The sequence below is a fragment of the Corvus brachyrhynchos genome, unplaced genomic scaffold (assembly GCF_000691975.1).
Source record: "Corvus brachyrhynchos isolate BGI_N302 unplaced genomic scaffold, ASM69197v1 scaffold100, whole genome shotgun sequence".
Taxonomy (NCBI): Eukaryota; Metazoa; Chordata; class Aves; order Passeriformes; family Corvidae; genus Corvus; species Corvus brachyrhynchos.
This window is the reverse complement of record NW_008236230.1, coordinates 2,202,978-2,219,144: the sequence shown is the minus strand read 5'-3', so window position 1 is coordinate 2,219,144 and position 16,167 is coordinate 2,202,978. Positions and strand designations below refer to the sequence as shown.

The 16,167-nt window shown below is 41.0% G+C and overlaps 1 long non-coding RNA gene across 2 annotated transcripts; it reads right to left on the bottom strand.

Annotated features, from left to right (window-relative positions):
- Window positions 1-5,539: 5,539 nt before the first annotated feature.
- Window positions 5,540-16,161, bottom strand: LOC108449793. Of its 2 annotated transcripts, XR_001866091.1 has the most exons (4): window positions 15,645-16,161; window positions 10,375-13,338; window positions 7,140-7,375; window positions 5,540-6,665 (listed from the first exon to the last, which is right to left on the bottom strand). It is a non-coding gene; the product is annotated as an uncharacterized LOC108449793 (long non-coding RNA). The 2 variants fall into 2 exon arrangements; XR_001866090.1 differs by having other exon boundaries at window positions 10,375-16,161.
- Between the last annotated feature and the right edge of the window lie 6 nt (window positions 16,162-16,167).

Sequence of the window (16,167 nt, the reverse complement as noted above, 5' to 3'; positions counted from 1 at the left end):
CCCAGCGCCGGTGGCCGCTCGGGGCTCTCGGTCCCTGCGGGCTCTGAGCAGCCCCGGCACGGATCGGGCACCGACCCCGCAGGGGCCGGGTGTGCAGCTGCTGAGTGCGCGGTGGTTAAAGCACGAGGGTGCTTCAGTGCCCGGAGGGAGCACACAGGCTGGAGAGGGACCTTTTCCAAGAGCCTGGAGTGACAGGACGGGGAGCAATGGCTTCAAACTGAAAGAGAGGAGGGGTAGATTAGATACTAAGAAGAAGTTCTTTATTGTGAGGGTGGTGAGGCACTGGAACAGGTTTTCCAGAGAAGTTGTGGATGCCCTTCCCCTGGAAGTGTTCAAGGCCAGGTTGGATGGGGCTTTGAGCAACTTGGTCTAGTGGAAGGTGTCCCTGCCTATGGCAGAGGGGATGGAACTGGATGATCTTTACTGTCCCTTCCAACCCAAACCGTTTTCTGATTCCCGAGCAGCCCTGCAGGCTGATGCAGGCCCCGCAGGCATTGAGGGGCTGCACTGCGCCAGGGCGCATCTCCTGACAGTCTCAGGTAAGCAGGCCCTGCACAAGAGTAGGACCTGCCTCGGAAGTGCTGTGTTGTCTCACCGCTCGTTCTGTACATTGTATATTTCACACAAAGCATGCACAAAAAATCTGGCTTTTCCGCCTTCCTCCGATAGTGCTGACACTGGTCAGCACCGGTGTGCCGCAACCTTCCTAGAGAGAGCATCCTGCAAAGAACAGCTCTTCCAGGGGTGGTGGCAGGCCTCCCTGGGCAGCAGGGGATTTCAGCAAGTGTAGCGATTTTTCAGCTCTTTGTGAAGTCACCCAAGGGAAACTCAGGGACAGAGAGACAGGAGCCGCATTTCGCTATTCTACAGAAGTAGTTTCTATTGCCCAGCAGCCCCTGTGAAGGGAAAACCTCCTCAAGAGCAGAAACAGGGGCTTTTTATGGGAAAGGCAGGGGGTGGGGTAGAAACCAACCAGCCAACTGGGTACAAGGTATTACCATATAGAAACACGGCATGCTGGGGGTGGTTCACTTTGTCACCATGACCCAGGAAGGTTGCTTATGTCTGGGGAGAGTCTTTTTGGCCCCAGGCCTCTCTCCTCCAAGGGAGTGCAGAGAGCTCTTGTGCCAAGGGCTCACAGCCCTCCACACTGTACTGTTTCTTTTGCCTGTCCCCTGGCTTCATGACTTCCAATTTAATTTAAAATGACACCAAGCAACTTTCTGAGTAGTTGCTGGTTTTGTACCCGGCACAGTCACTATTCCAGAGCTTCTGGCTCCTTAGGCTGACTCAGCCCCCGTTGTGCCAGGGCACGTGCTTTCCAAGTGCCCGTGTGCTGCAGTGACACCGGGACAGTGCTGCTGCGGCTCCCAGCTCGGTGGCTTGTGCCCTGCATCGCGTGCGACCGAGGGGAAGCTGCATCTCCGGAGGTCACTGGCTCCTTAACGCTGTGGGGGAGGGCTGAATTCTGCACTGCCTGGATAAATCAGATTGATTGGATTATTATGAATCAAAAAAGGCCGTGTAATCACAGTAGCCTTCTAATTTAAAGCGTGCAAACGCTAATGGGGAAGGAGCTACTTGATTAATGTCAGTTATTATCACACCCGCAAGCAGAAGCCTCTGTGGGCAGACGAGCCTCGCACTGCGGCGATCAGAAAGCCTGTGCTACTAAAGGGGTGAAAAGTTCAAGCCTCTGATCAATAAGCCCAGAGAGTCGGGCAGAAAATATCAGCTATGCTCAAAGCAGCATGCAGAGGGGTTTTTATTTGTTTGATTTGATTTTTTTTTGGAGGGGGGCTGCTTTTGTGGGGTGTGCTGGGGCTTTTTAATGAGTTTCTCTATGCTAATACAATTTATGCTTTCTGCTGGGGGTATTAATGGATGGGAAGAGAAATGAGGGAAAAAATATATCGGGGAAGGGTCAAGAGAGTCAAAATTCATTCATGGTTGCATATTCAGTGTTAAGTCAGTATTTTATGGATTCCGGCAGGAGTGTAGTTCACTGCAGCACAGTGGAGCACTGAAGGATTCACATCACTGTTCAGTCACTTTGGTTCATATGTCAGGCAATTAATTTTAACCCACTCTTAGTCATAGTTATTGGCTATCCTATTATAGAGTGTGTTTTAGAGAACTCCCTGAAGATACCGAACTGCATTTAAAAAGCCCACTTAGAAGTCCAGTAGTCTGTGCTGTAACATACAGAATTTCCCTATCTTTAAATGAGACATAAATCACATATATGTGTGTGTGTGTGTGTGTGTGTGTATGCTAATTGTTGGTTAATGCTGAGATTTTAATAGTGGTTGTTAAGTTTTAGGAGTAATTTGGTATAGGATTTCTTTATAGTGTAAAAAAAAAAAACAAACTAAAACAAAAAACTTTTAAACCTTAAATAATTTAAGATGTAAAGCTATCAATTTTCCCAAGGATTTCAAACCCATGACAGGGTAATGCAGTTTTATGGCAATTCAGTTTCTGCATGTTTAAAGACAATTACAGGATATAGTAAAGAGGAAAGGATTGCTGTGAGGCAACCTGTGGTAATAGGTTGGAATATGGAAGGATCTCTCAAATACTTCCAGGGACTGGTGAAACTTGATTCTGATTTTGTATAAAATGACTGACTTTGGAAAGAAAAGTCTGATATTCACATTATGTACAGTATCTCTTTTTGTGAAGCCCAGCTGCTGCTTGCGTGCACTTTTTTTCACTATGGAAGAACATTCTTAACTGCAGGATTTTCTGATTTAAAACCCAACATTATTAAAATATTTAGAGTTTCATTAAATCAAATCTAAACAAGTATTTGTCACAGCCTGAAATTGGTTTGTGTTTTTAAGATGAATCAAAATATTTTCAGTCACTGTGTTTTCTTTCTAAAATAGTGTTGACTGCAGAAGAGAAGGAGGGAAGTTGTCTAAATCTTTTAGCCTTGGCTATTATAATTAGTACTTGGCAAAACAGAAACAAACAGGTACCTCTGGTGCTGTGTTCATCTAAAATTAATAAAATGCGTAAGACTGAAAATCAGCAATTTACTTGATCAGTGTCAACCGGGTTTCCTTTCATGGAGGAAAGTGGAAAGATGGTGGAGATGTGGACAGTGAGCTTTATACCCTGTTTTTTACACACTTGAGTCCCTATATTCAGAGCAGTGATGGACTGTTAAAAAGGTCCCACTCAGACTTGTTCTTCAAGGGGCTTACAGACTCTGCCAAGCTACTCCCCAAAGCAGCCGTTCAAGCCAGGAAGATTAGTGAATGCTAACCATGGACCACATTGTTGGATTTGATTTAAAATGCCATTAAAAACCCCCAAACAGTCAACCATCTGATCTGTTTTTCTTGGATTTAAACCCCCCTGTAATCTGGGAAATATCATACTCACTCAGGTTTGCGGTATTACAGTGGTAGAAGAATTGAGAGGGATAATTCGTCCAACAAGGTTCTGGGGAGCACGAGTGTGTTTCATCTATTTTCAAGCAGGGTCATCACTTCCACTTGCCTCCCAAGGATCAGGTTTTGTGAGGGCCCTGCATAAGACTGGGGAATTTACATGCACTTTCTCTTTCCTCCTAAACAAATCAATTGTCCCTCGCATTATGGCTAATACGAGGAACATGTAGTCTGTTTTCTATTCACACTTCCTTGCAGTAGGTAACAAACTGTGGCCATGTTCCCCTGGTTGCCCCTTCATCTTCTGGGAAACATCCTAGGGAATGCTTCCACACCCATCTCGACCTTCTATGGGCAATAAATATGTGTCCTTCTCCTTGTCCCATAACAAATGGGGAAAATGATGCATTTTCCATTGCTAACGTCTGCTCTCCTGGTGTGACAGATAACAGGCACCATTTCCCCTCAAACTGACTAACCAATTAACACAATCATGTTAAACTCCTTGGAGCAGTTCTGTTCTCAATCTGTACATAAGTTTTCTAGTTATATGAGTTGGTGTGCTAGAGGATATTAACTGTCCCTGCAGAAATTGTCTTGATAATATCCTTAGAACATTTTATTTCTAGTAACATTAGTGCTGCTCCTGGGATTGCAGCAGATCACACATTTACTTTAATACACCATCATGAAGATACAGAATGCAATGCAAAGAGAAAATAAATCTAAGCATTCCTTCCTGTCCACACCTTAAAAAAAACCCAAAAAAGGCAGCACAGAAATTTAAGAGTCGGGTGCATTTTCTCTTAAGACCAGTGCAGAGTACTTCTTTACAGTCACAGCTCAAGCTTCCAGGCTGCTTCAAGGAGAGGATTTGCCATTCCCACCAATAAATCAGTAATATTTCTTGTACCTGTTTTTGTTCATTTTTTTGTGTGTGTTACTGCATATTATTAATAAGTATTGGGACTGCAAGGCCACTGGCATTTTTCTCCCACTAAACTGTTTCTCTGATAACGCTGTCCACATTATTAATTGTTGTCTTCCCTGATGGGGGAGACGTTCAGATTTTTGCCAGGAGAAAAAAGGAGGCGAATGGAACTTCATGGTTCTCAGTCTCCAGACAGGTGTTTATTAATTCTTATCTAAGGAGTACAAGCCACTGGCGTGGCCTAGACGTAGCACAGAGCAGAGAATGCAGCAAGAAGACAACTTACCAAGATCTCAGACCCTTTTTAAAGGTAAATTACCCAATGAAAGCTTATAACACAAGTTATTTTCACTTTTTTACCAATGTCCAACAAGTTCCTAAATCACGTAGACAGGAACTGCAGAATTCTGTATCCAATCATCCCAAACCACTATTGCTGCAAAATATGGAGGTAGTGAACAAGGAGAAAGAAGCTTTTAACTACAACTTGTCCTCCATTTTGAGGTTTTCTACTTCTATCTATTTACTATGCAAATAGACCAAAAAACTCTAAATTTTTCACCCTGTGATAATCTCACATAGTATTCTATCACCTAATTCACACCATTGTAGATTCAAATTCTTCCCAGAGGCTAGGCAAATTTTCCCATGGACAAAGGTCAAAACCAGTACTGTCCAGGGGGGTAAAACCTTTCAAAACAGGCAGAGAAATATTCTCTGCATTCTAGGTTCCCACACTGTGACACCCCCAAATCATAAAAGGTCCTGTGCTGCACTTCCCACCAATCTTGTGTGGGGCTGGCTGTAGCTGTTTCCACTGAGGATGAATACCAAAGTTTGGCCCTGCAAGTTTAGCACAGTAAAATTTCAATCACCCTTTTGCAATGCAACATCAGAGTCATGTGGTGACTCGTTTCAAGCACAGAGAAGCTGGAGATGGTGCCAGAAGAGGAAGAAAGCCACAGGGAGAGGAGCCTGTTCTCTCCGCCAGCTGAAAGCCTGTTTCTCTGACTGGGCGGTGAGCAGCCACCCTGCCTGCACACAGGTTCTCAAAAAGTGGTTACTGGAGTGCCTGGATTCATGATTTCTCTCTAATATTATCTATGAAATCAAGCAACAGATACTGTGTAGTAATTTAAAATAACCAAAGATTAAAAAAAAGACCCAAACCCACAAGCAAACCAAAACTACGTTCCCTGGTAAGGTTTAGGGACCAGTGTGGCATCATCAAAAGTTTAAAATTAGAATTGTACATTTCATTCATTTGAGCAAGATTCAAAGTTTCAGTCTAGATGTGCACAAAAAATATTTTCCCTGCCCTCACCTTTCAGCTGTGCCAATGTTAAACTGGCTTATAGGATCAATGGAAGCAAGTCTTGTTCAGGAGGTATTTAAAAGGCTATGTGAAGGTTAACCATCAAGTTAATGTAAATACACACATACATATGACTATAAACACATGAGAGTATATGAGAACCCAGGAGCACAGATAAGAGTATAAACATAGAAGTGTGTATGTGTATGTGAGTTGAAGCCATAACTACACACAAGAGGTTATCTTTTTCCTCTGGTCCCCATGATTTTTAAGACTGGAAGTCTCCCAGGCACCTTTCCTGGGAGGCGTGCACAGTTGTTATGCAAGCAGACTGTTCTAGTCTGCTTCTGGGTTTTTAGGTGTTTTTTTTTTGTCCAGAATGACTCTGAGGTCTTTGTATTCTTCCTAAAGTTGCTGCTTTGTTTGGGAACACATTAAGGAACAGGCAAACCTTTCTACATACCCAGATTTTTGTTTTAGGCAAAAAATCCAGACAAGAAACTGCATCATCCATTAAATCAAGCAAACAGCAAAAATTGGATCAGTGTAAAGACATGATATCTCAAAAAAAACTTTCAGACTTCACTGGTTGCCTGGAGCTCTGTGCAGAACATACTGAAAGGTGACCACCTCACTGCTTTTATCTGTCCCACTTAAATGTGAAAAATAAAGAAGGCAATTTGCATCTTGTTGCAGCCAAGTGACAAAACTTTATGGGTCTTCCTGTTCTGTAACATGAATCAAGAAATGATGACTACATGGATTCAGATGTTAACCATAGTGATAAGACACCCCCCTGAACATATGGCAGGAAAGAGACATAGAATTTTGCACAGAGTCATTAATCTTCAAATTTTAAAGTAAGACAGGCTTCACAGTTAAATAAAATACTCTGCATTTGGCCAAGGTAAACTTTTTGCTCTTGGAGTGAGAAGGAAGAGATTTCTGTTGGGGAGTGAATGCATCCTTCCCATGGGAGAAATAAGAAATGCCATTTTTTCTTCATTTGCCAGGATAACTAGAAAACAGCATATAAAATTAAGTGAAATTAAATGCAATTTTCAAGGACAATGGGTAAAAAAGGAAAACTGCAAAGGAGAGAAAATTACTCTTGAAATAGGTCTTCGAGGTAATTTAGTTTTTTTAATCACTGAATCCATTCAATATTCACAATGAAAATTAATCCATTGCTCTTAAAACTTGTTCATTAATCCCCCCTTGGTTGTTAAGTCGCTCCTCCTCGTGTCACCAGCCTGATTAATAATTCATAAGATAACTAAGGGCTCAAAATATTGTCTCCCTAAGACTGGTCTGGCTAATCTTGGTCTTGTTGAGTTATCCTTAGATTTCCAAGTTAAATGCTCAGATGGAAAGGGTCTGGGTAGCACTGCTTATCTGATTAGGAAATAGTGGTATGTAGGGGAGAGGGATATTAACTACCAGAAATCAAAGGAACAAGTCCAGTGGGATGAGTGGACAGTGATCTACTTACTGCTGTTGGGAAGAGAGTAACGTAGAGCAGTGGAAACTTTCTGTTCACTTTAACTGTGCTCATGCACTTCTGTTTCTTGGATGGGAGACAGAGCCGGGTGTGAATGGCACCACTTCTTCAAGAACATCTTTATTTTGAAAACAAAGTGTCTTCTTTCAACTGAATTGTTTTTGAACTCCTTACAGTGTGACTTGTTCTTGAAGTATTTTCAAACTGAAGGGAGTCCTTCTGCTTCACTGAGTAAAAAGATAAACAACTCAGTTTTGGCACCATTAGGTTGCATTCACAGTCTATCATATTACAGAGACATTAGAAAAGATGTACTGAATCACGGAAGTAGCAGCCTTTAAATGTCTCCTCAGTTTGGGAGTGAAAAGAAATAGGAGACATGTGGGATTTGTCTTTTTGTTTTAGTTGGATATGAAAATGGAGACAGAAGCAGAGTTACAGCAGATTAGTAGTCCAGATACCAGCAAAGGAAACATATTTTGCTAAACTTATTCTTAAATATTTACTGTATGAAAATGTATTGAACTATGTATTATCTGCAGATGGCTTGTAAAAGGAACTGCTCTGAATTGTGCCAAGTCAGTAGGAAGAAAAAGTCTAAAAGAACTTTATTAAGGTTGCAATTCCAATTCGTGGTGATATGAATCATGATAACATTCTTTAGTAAGGTTTTAATGCCATGATCACATACTACTTTCATGGCTGGAGGACTTGGACTTCATTTTCTTCAAATTACAAAGAATGCAGGAAGCAAAAGGATGGTCCTGCCACAGAAGCAAGTGATTTTCCAGCCTGAAGGGACTAAATTTTGCTGCTGCTCCTCACATAAAGCACCTGGCAGTTCTATGCAAATTGCTCAAACTAACTTGGCTACCTAATGCATATTGATAACTTTCTACCCCAATAACCCAAGCAGTCAGATTTCAGAGGTACTGCGTTACAGCTGAAATCAAAAGGAGTGATGTACTGAGTCCATGAAAAATCTTCTATTCTCATAAGCAATTTCAAAAGTCAAGTTGCACACTTCCAAAATGAGCACTTAGAATAAAAGGACACTTTTTACGTTCACCTCTCCGCAGCTCAGCTCTCTAATGCTAAAAATCAGGAATACTTCATCTCACAGAAGTCTCCTGTTTCTGAAGCACTTGAAGGTACTGTAGTGCTGAGCACAATGGAGGATCCCGTGAGGAAAACCCATCACATCTCCAGAGCAGGACTGGAATACTGTTCAGTAAGTCAGGCCTGCAGCTACACTTTGAGCAATGTGGAGGAAAGCAATGACAACACCATTGAGTAGCTGTCTATCTTGTGTGCTTAACGAGACAGTCCTGAAAGAAAAATGGCCTAAAAATGCATAATTAAAGGCTGTAACCTAAATGATGGGCTCAAAAAAATAAAAAAAGAGCTGCATTAAGGTTATAAAGGCAATATGACTTCAGGCAATTTTTAGTGTATTGATGCTTGAATCTGTATTCCCATCATTCTTTTAAAATGGATTTTTTTTGTGGATAATTAATACTAGGCTCTGTTCTACTCTTTAGAAAAAAAGTAGTGATACATTGATTTGATGAAATGCAGCATATTGCCCATTGAAATGCGGGCACTAAAAAAGAGTAGACAAAGTGTATTTTATTTACCTGAGTTTGCAGGACAAGGTTTATACGTATCTGTGTTTTAGACTGCTGTAGTTTAGCACAAACTTGGACTAGGTTCATGTCTTCAGAGAATTTGCTATGGGTTCTTGAAGGAGCAGTAGCAGACATGAATTTGTGCATGAAAGTAAGCATAGAACTTCAGTAGCTCCACTTATTACCATCTACCCAATTAGGTTTATATTTTACAATGCTTATAACATTTTATAACATCAGCTTGGGGGAACACGTCCCCCAGTCCTGCAGAGCAGTGACTTTGCTGAAATCATGTACAGAGACACTTAGAACTAAATACTTGCTAAAATTATTTGTAAGCTTAGGTCCAATTATTTCACCTGACCACCAGCATCGCTGCAGTTTGTTCAACAACTCTTTGCAAATAGTAATAATAATAATAATAATAACTTTTATGTGACAGGTGCAGCAGCAACCCTGACTTCACGTTCACACACCTCCTCCTCCTCTTTCATCCTTTAACCAGCGATTCCTGCCTTCTCTTCTCCCCACCCCAGGCTGCACCAGGTCACCTCCTGAAGTGTGCTAATGCACCCCTTCACGTTTGTTAGATTACTACCCTGACAGGATCATGTGTGCCTTGTCTTGAAAGGCTTCAATTCTGATTTGCTTCAAATACAAAGTCCTGGCTTTAGAATGTTTTCTGATTTTAAAGCATTAGATAACACTGCTTCCATTTGCAGGACAGGTAATCTTTTACATGTTATTTCAATTTTTCATTTTGTTGCTGGAGAGGAATGTATTTGCAATCAGATGAAATTGAAAAGCAGTGACAATAACTCACTGGGACTGTGGGACTTTAACTGTTTTTATAGTCAATGAAACAGAAAACTCTCTTTCTATTTTTATTTCTGGTGATGCAGGACTAAGCATCCCTGCATTCATAGATGGCTATTTCAGCAATTTTTATTTGTATACTGTTAATGACAGCTATTGTGCCAGTTCTTTGCTTTTCCAGGGTTAGGCTCTATCATGCAGTCCTGTTTCTTGTTCATGCACTTGACAGTTTTCAAGTACAGGATCACTTATTAGAATGGTACACTAATATTAAAGCAACATGTATTTCTGATCTTTTTTCTTTCCTACTGTAAAAATTATTAACATCTTTTAGAAAAGCAGATCTCTCTTTATTCAGTCCACTACATAATCTATTTTATTCACTGAAATTCAACTCTGAAGTCTCCTTGTGTGCTTTTAGCAGTACTGTATTGTGTTACAGATTCCTAGTCGCTGGTTTATATATACATCAACTGAAGTGATGATGTTCATAAGTCATGAGGATCGATATAAATGACTGTGATAAACATTCTTTCTCTTTTACAGGATATATGCTATCAGATACCTGTTTTGCTATCTGGTATCATAGCTGAGCAATTGAGAACAGTAAAACTGAGGCAGTCTTGGAAAATTCAGAGAGACGGTTGAATTTATTCCCTTTTTGACAGTGTGAAAAAACACACATTGAAGCCAACAAATTTTAATGTAGTGTTTATACAACAAGATTGCTTGGAAGCCTATTCCCATTTTAACCCAAGAAATGGGACTGACGTACAACTTACCCAGCTGTGGCTGCTGGACTGAAAAGGTTGGCCTGCATTTGCCAGGAGTTATTAGAACAGGCTACATTGCACAACTCTGTTTTCCCAAAGGACAGGGAGGTATCTGAGCTGATGAGGTCAGGTTAGCATTCCGTTGTGCCACGTCAAACACAACTCTAAAGACCAGCAAGGTTTTGCCAGCCGACGTCATGAAGGTCCTTCTGACCAGCTGGCAAATTCTGCTGTCCTGGGAGAGACCAAATGAGTTCATGCCACTATTGATTTTGAGTGAGCTACGCGCCTTGCTGCTTGTAACAAAAGCAAACACAAAAAGACAAAACAGAATTAATGTGGGCACAAGTTCACGTTGTTTTCCATTTTCATGCCGCATTTCCAATGAGCAAAAAAATCTAATACTGTAGAGGGGGGAAAAAAGGAGGAGGGGGCGAATCTAATGATTCAGTCATCTAATGTTCATGTGCTAACAACTCAGAAAGGTGATCTAGAGATGTGTTGTTTTGTCATGTTTTATATCCTTTCCAGTAATTAATTTTGGAGGGTATGTCAAGCATTTGGAATTTCTGAGTGTCCTTAGACAAGAGGTAAACATCTTCTGTCTGAATAAGTTTCCTTACAGAATTTTAAGAAGACATTGGGTTTTGTTTTCCAAAGGCAGGCTGCTAGGTGGCAGGGCAGGAGCAAAATCCAGCAACTTAAGAAAGAAGGCAAGAAAAAAAGTTAATTATTTTAATACCTTAGCAATAGTTCTGGGGGTAGAATGCCCTTATATCAACCTACTTGGGATAAGATTGAGGTTCTTCCTCACTGAAGTCCAAAGCAGTATTATACTAGCATAATATAGGGCAAGAATTTGCTCAAATTATACTTTTCCTAGATTGAAAACAACCCCCAAAACAACCAAACAAAATCCCACATAAACATAGAGGTTTCACATGTGAGAATCCGGATCCTAGTGTTCATCAGAAACTTTTGAAAGAGATGCGGTTCTGCAACTTTCTGGAGATCCACATTAAAACAAACAAAACCCATAAAACAAAACCCTTTTCAACTCCTATGCTGTGAATACACTTTGGAAGCTGAAACCATTTTTTCTCATTGGTAATCGGAACTTTTCCTTTTCAGAGACTGTTTATTTGAGTTAAATTATTGAAATGCAACAACAGTCTATAAGGAAGGCAGGATGATAACACGTATATGGGAGGGGGTTTTTATCATCATATAATTTACTGATTAAAAGGCTGATAAATGGCTTAAGAATTTCAGTGTATCACATGAATATAAAAAGTTTAGATAAATACCTTATAAACACCAAAGGTATTAAACCAATCTTGAAAACTTTATGAACCACAAGATCAAAGCAATACTTCAGAAATCTTAGTGAATGGAAAGCTTTTGTGCAACATGGTTTTGTCACGGTTAATGGCAATTCCATTCTGAATTTAGAAACTTTGTGCCATTACCATATATTTACTTGTCATGAAAAATGCCCTTGATTTTATACCAGATGCAGGGAAATCTTTGACCTACTGAAATCAATGACAGAACTCCACTTTCAAGGAGGTCAGCATTTCACCCAAATGAAGGGACATACCTTGCCTTACTGCCAAAGTCTTGGTATTAGAAATTGAAAAGGCTATCATTGTAGGAAACACAGATGTTGCTGTAGCTCAGGAAAACTGAGTAAGTGTTATTTTCATGTATTTAAAGAAATCTCATTAGGAACATCAGATGAAAATCTGCTAGGACACAAGAAAAACTACACAGCAGACATCTCTAAAAGTGCTGTCTGAGAGACTCAAAGCTCTAAAGGGTTTTGCTTGCTGGGCATCCTGTAGAAATTGCATTTAAATCTTTGTATGTAAAATTTGGAAATTAAAGCAATCACTTCCATCTATTTGTTTCCATTTCAGTACCTTTCCCATTATGGATCTAAATGCATGCCTTTTTGAAGTACAGCTGCTTGGTTTTCCTGCATAAAGAAGAAAATTAGGTCTAATAATCTAACATTTGAATAATTTCTATTCAAATGGTATAGACCCACTGAGTTTTGCATTCAGTGTTTGACCATCCTCATAAACACAGTAAACTGAAATACCATCCTTACTAGAAACACAGAGCAGCTAGAATTTCATATGGGATAGGGAGCATCTTATTTTTTTTAATAATTGAGGAGGCTATTAATATCCTTGCTGGCATTTTTGTACAAGAAACATGACTGCTAAAACTGGGATGAAGAGCTACATAGTTTTCAAAGCAAAGCGAGACTATTGTTTGAACGAATGCTGCTATCATTCAAAAAAGGTGGTATTAATTTTGTGTATGAACTGTGATAATCCCTGCCTATTTCTAAATCCCTGTAAATTGTTTCATAGGGCTTAGGAGTTATGACTCATTCACATTTTCTGACAAGCAATTGTCATGGGAGATTTTCTTAGAAAACATGTAAGTAGGAAATTGGAGAGATCTGGCATATTTGAACTAGGTACATCCAAAAGCTGAGTACTTTCCCCTGGGACTAACGGGAAAATCTGCTAGCTTTGGGTTTGAAAGTTGAAGGTAATGTTAAAAGTGCATTAAAAGAAATGATGAACAGTATTTGAATGGGTTTCTGTTTTACATTGTGTGGTTGTATCCACAGAATCCTCCAGTTACTTGACTCTGGGTGTCTGCAAACAAATATTTTCATGTTAATTTTCTGTTCAAATGATGACAATTATCGGTCCAAGCAGCTTGACCAATTTATCAAGCTCCATGTCAAATACAGCTCCAAGCCAAAATCCCTGATCTAATGAGTCCTGAGAAATACATTCCCATGCAATCATAGTGAGAATTGAAAAGCAATACCATGGATTGCTTACCAGTGATTTTCACATTCCTTTTTTTAATGTCATTTTCAGTAATCATCTTAGGATACAAATGCTTCTGCAAAATGTGTGTGCTGATTGCAGGATGGGTCAAGATGGGCTGTTGTGAAACAAGAAGCAGGGAAATGAAAGAAAGTGCTGTGTTGATCCTGTGTATAGTTGATAACCCTAAACACACCTGGTCCAAATTCAGGGAATGCAAAAAGCCTCATGGCTGCTAATAATGCTACCTCTCTTTTACTAGGAAATTTGTCTGCTTTTATCACAACATTTTCTTTAATAACAAGTGTGGTAAATAGTACTTAGAAGCCTGAGACCTGGGCTGCACCATTCTTTTAGGAGAAGCCATTTTAAAACATGTCAGAGAACACTAAATGCCTCCTTAACTAATGTCATCTGGCAGGATTTGTTGTGTAGCTGAACATCTGTCCTAAAGGTTTACCTGATTTCAAATTAGTCCTTTCAAAATGGTAGCAATTGATTCCCACTTAAAATATGAGTTTGTGTGCCGTTAATGGCCTGATTGTAATTACTTTCCTGCAATATGGATTCATGTTGCCTTAACTGCTTTTTCTTATTTTCTATAAGCTGTAGTTCTTTTTGCAGGCCTGTCTCCCAGAGTTATGGAACATATAAGAAATGTGTATTAATTGCTACCCTATCACTTAACTTTTATCAATATTTACAGTTGTTTTCTCTTTTTGCTGTCCCTTATTTTGCTTAAACCTTTCACATTACTCTGAAATTTCTAGTAGTCCAAATGGTTTTGCCTTATGAGCAAATGGCACAATTTTTTCCCTTCGCTGCTTGAAACACTTGTTAATGATTTGGCAAGCTGGGATAGCTCCTACATGAGGAAGTAAGGGCTGGTTTCTTAATTTCTGCTTTCCTCACCATAAAACAGATAACACTTCAAGAAAGTAAAGTAGCAGTGTCGTACTTTAGGTAGGGGTTCTTGAACATATTTTAAGTACTAAGCACCCTTATTCTATACATCATTCTATTCATTTTTCTTCCTTCCAGCCTGTTAATTTGAGGTCCCACTAGCCTCAGACAGGTGAATGAGGAGGTCTCGCTTCCAGGCATAAGTAAGGAAGTCCTTGCAACCTGTTTTCATCACAGTGAATGTTACTTAAGAGGAGAGTGTTTGGGAGAGACCCAAAATTTCCGTCCACTGCTCTGCTAGACACCAGCAGGTTGGAAGTGATGATGAAAGCAGATGACACCAGCACCTTTGCTGCCACATCCAGAAAGAGGACAATCGTGTTCCTCCTTCCTGTGCTGCACCACAGAGCTCAGCTGAGTAACTCAGGACCACGGTCTGTGGTTTAACACCATTAAATTGAGGCTGGTTGGTTCAAAGAACTGAAGTGGTGGCACAGCAGCTCCCTTGGAGCAGACAAGGCAAAGGAATGCAACCATGTTTAGCCAACAGTCTGCCAAACCTGGCAGCTCCCAGCAGAGCTGGTGATGAGCAGCTGATGGCAAACTGGTGTTCATCATGTTTTCCATTAGCACAGCAGGCACCAGCCAGGATGTTTGTTCTTCATTCCTCTTCTTACAAGGCCCTAAACCCAGTGACAAACAAATGTCAAGTACTCAGAGTATCCAGCACTTCTGAGGAACTGCTCGCTGTTCAGCTCTTCTGTCAAGGTGTTGCAAGAACACCCTCACAGCAGTGTCTGCTAAGAAAACTGTTGGGTGATGTTTCTGCTGCTTTGACATTCATTCCTCTGAGAGACCCAGACTGCACACTCAGTTGAACTGCAGTGTATTCACTCACACTGGGAGGCTGCTTTTTGGCAACCAGACTGATGCTAAAAATAAAACAACCTATGCAAAACAAACAGAAAATCTCCTTGCTAAATCCATAGTGGGAGTATGTTACTTCAAAAAGCATTGGGTTGTTTGCCTATGCTTTTTGCTGTCTCTTCCATGAGAAAAAGAATGGAGGAAAGTTTAATAATGTAGTATTTTTGCAATCAACCGTGCAAATCACCCCAGACAATAGCTGTGGCGCACACACAAAGTATGGAACCAAGTTTGGAAACTTCTCAGATGTGGACCTCATCCTACTTATAAAAACATGTCGTTATAAGGATGCTGTTTACTATGTGTCATGACTACAAAATAAAACTGAGAGGAATTCTAATTCTCTTTATTTATTTAACGGGCAATGCCTGTATTTTGTTTTCCCTTCTTGATTTTTTGTTTTTAGTTGGAAACTTTGGAGATAGCCTGACCTTCTAAAAGGCTGTTTGTGCACACGTGTGCCTCCTGAGCCTTAGGACTTCATTTTACACAAGTAACAGTACAGTTAGTGCCGGGTGTGGGTAAAAAATAGAGATTTGCCTACAAAACATATTGTACTTTATAAAAAGTTAACGCCTTTGGAGTTTGTTTTACCTTTGGGGTTTTGTCCTCGAGCTCTGGTCTCAAAGATCTTTCTCTGCAGTTAGGACGGGTGGAAACTGATTTACACGCAAAAGCCGGGGGTCTCACAAACTCCCAGCAGCAGACGAACACGGCTCACGGGCAGCCCCCAGCCCTTCTTACGCCCGGGCCGGCGGGGAGAGCAGCAGCTCAGCCGCGGTCCCGAGGGGCCGCTCAACTCCCACCGCCTCCCGTTCCCTGAATGGATGGAACTCCTCGGTGATGCCAGCCTGGGGCTGGGGAGCTCCTGCTTAATCCTGACCCTCCGTGCTCTTTCTTCGGGGAAACTCCGACGGGTGGAAGCCTAAATAACGACGACGGTGATGACGATAACAATAATAATCATAATTAATTAGAGTAATAACGAAGCCTGCTCCAGCAGCCCACAGCCGCGCGTTCTCCCCCGGCCTGAGTGTGCGGGGCGGCGGGGGGCCCCCGGCGGGGCGCCTGTCCCCGCTGCCCCTCTCTCCCCCAAGCCCGTAAAACACCGAGCGTT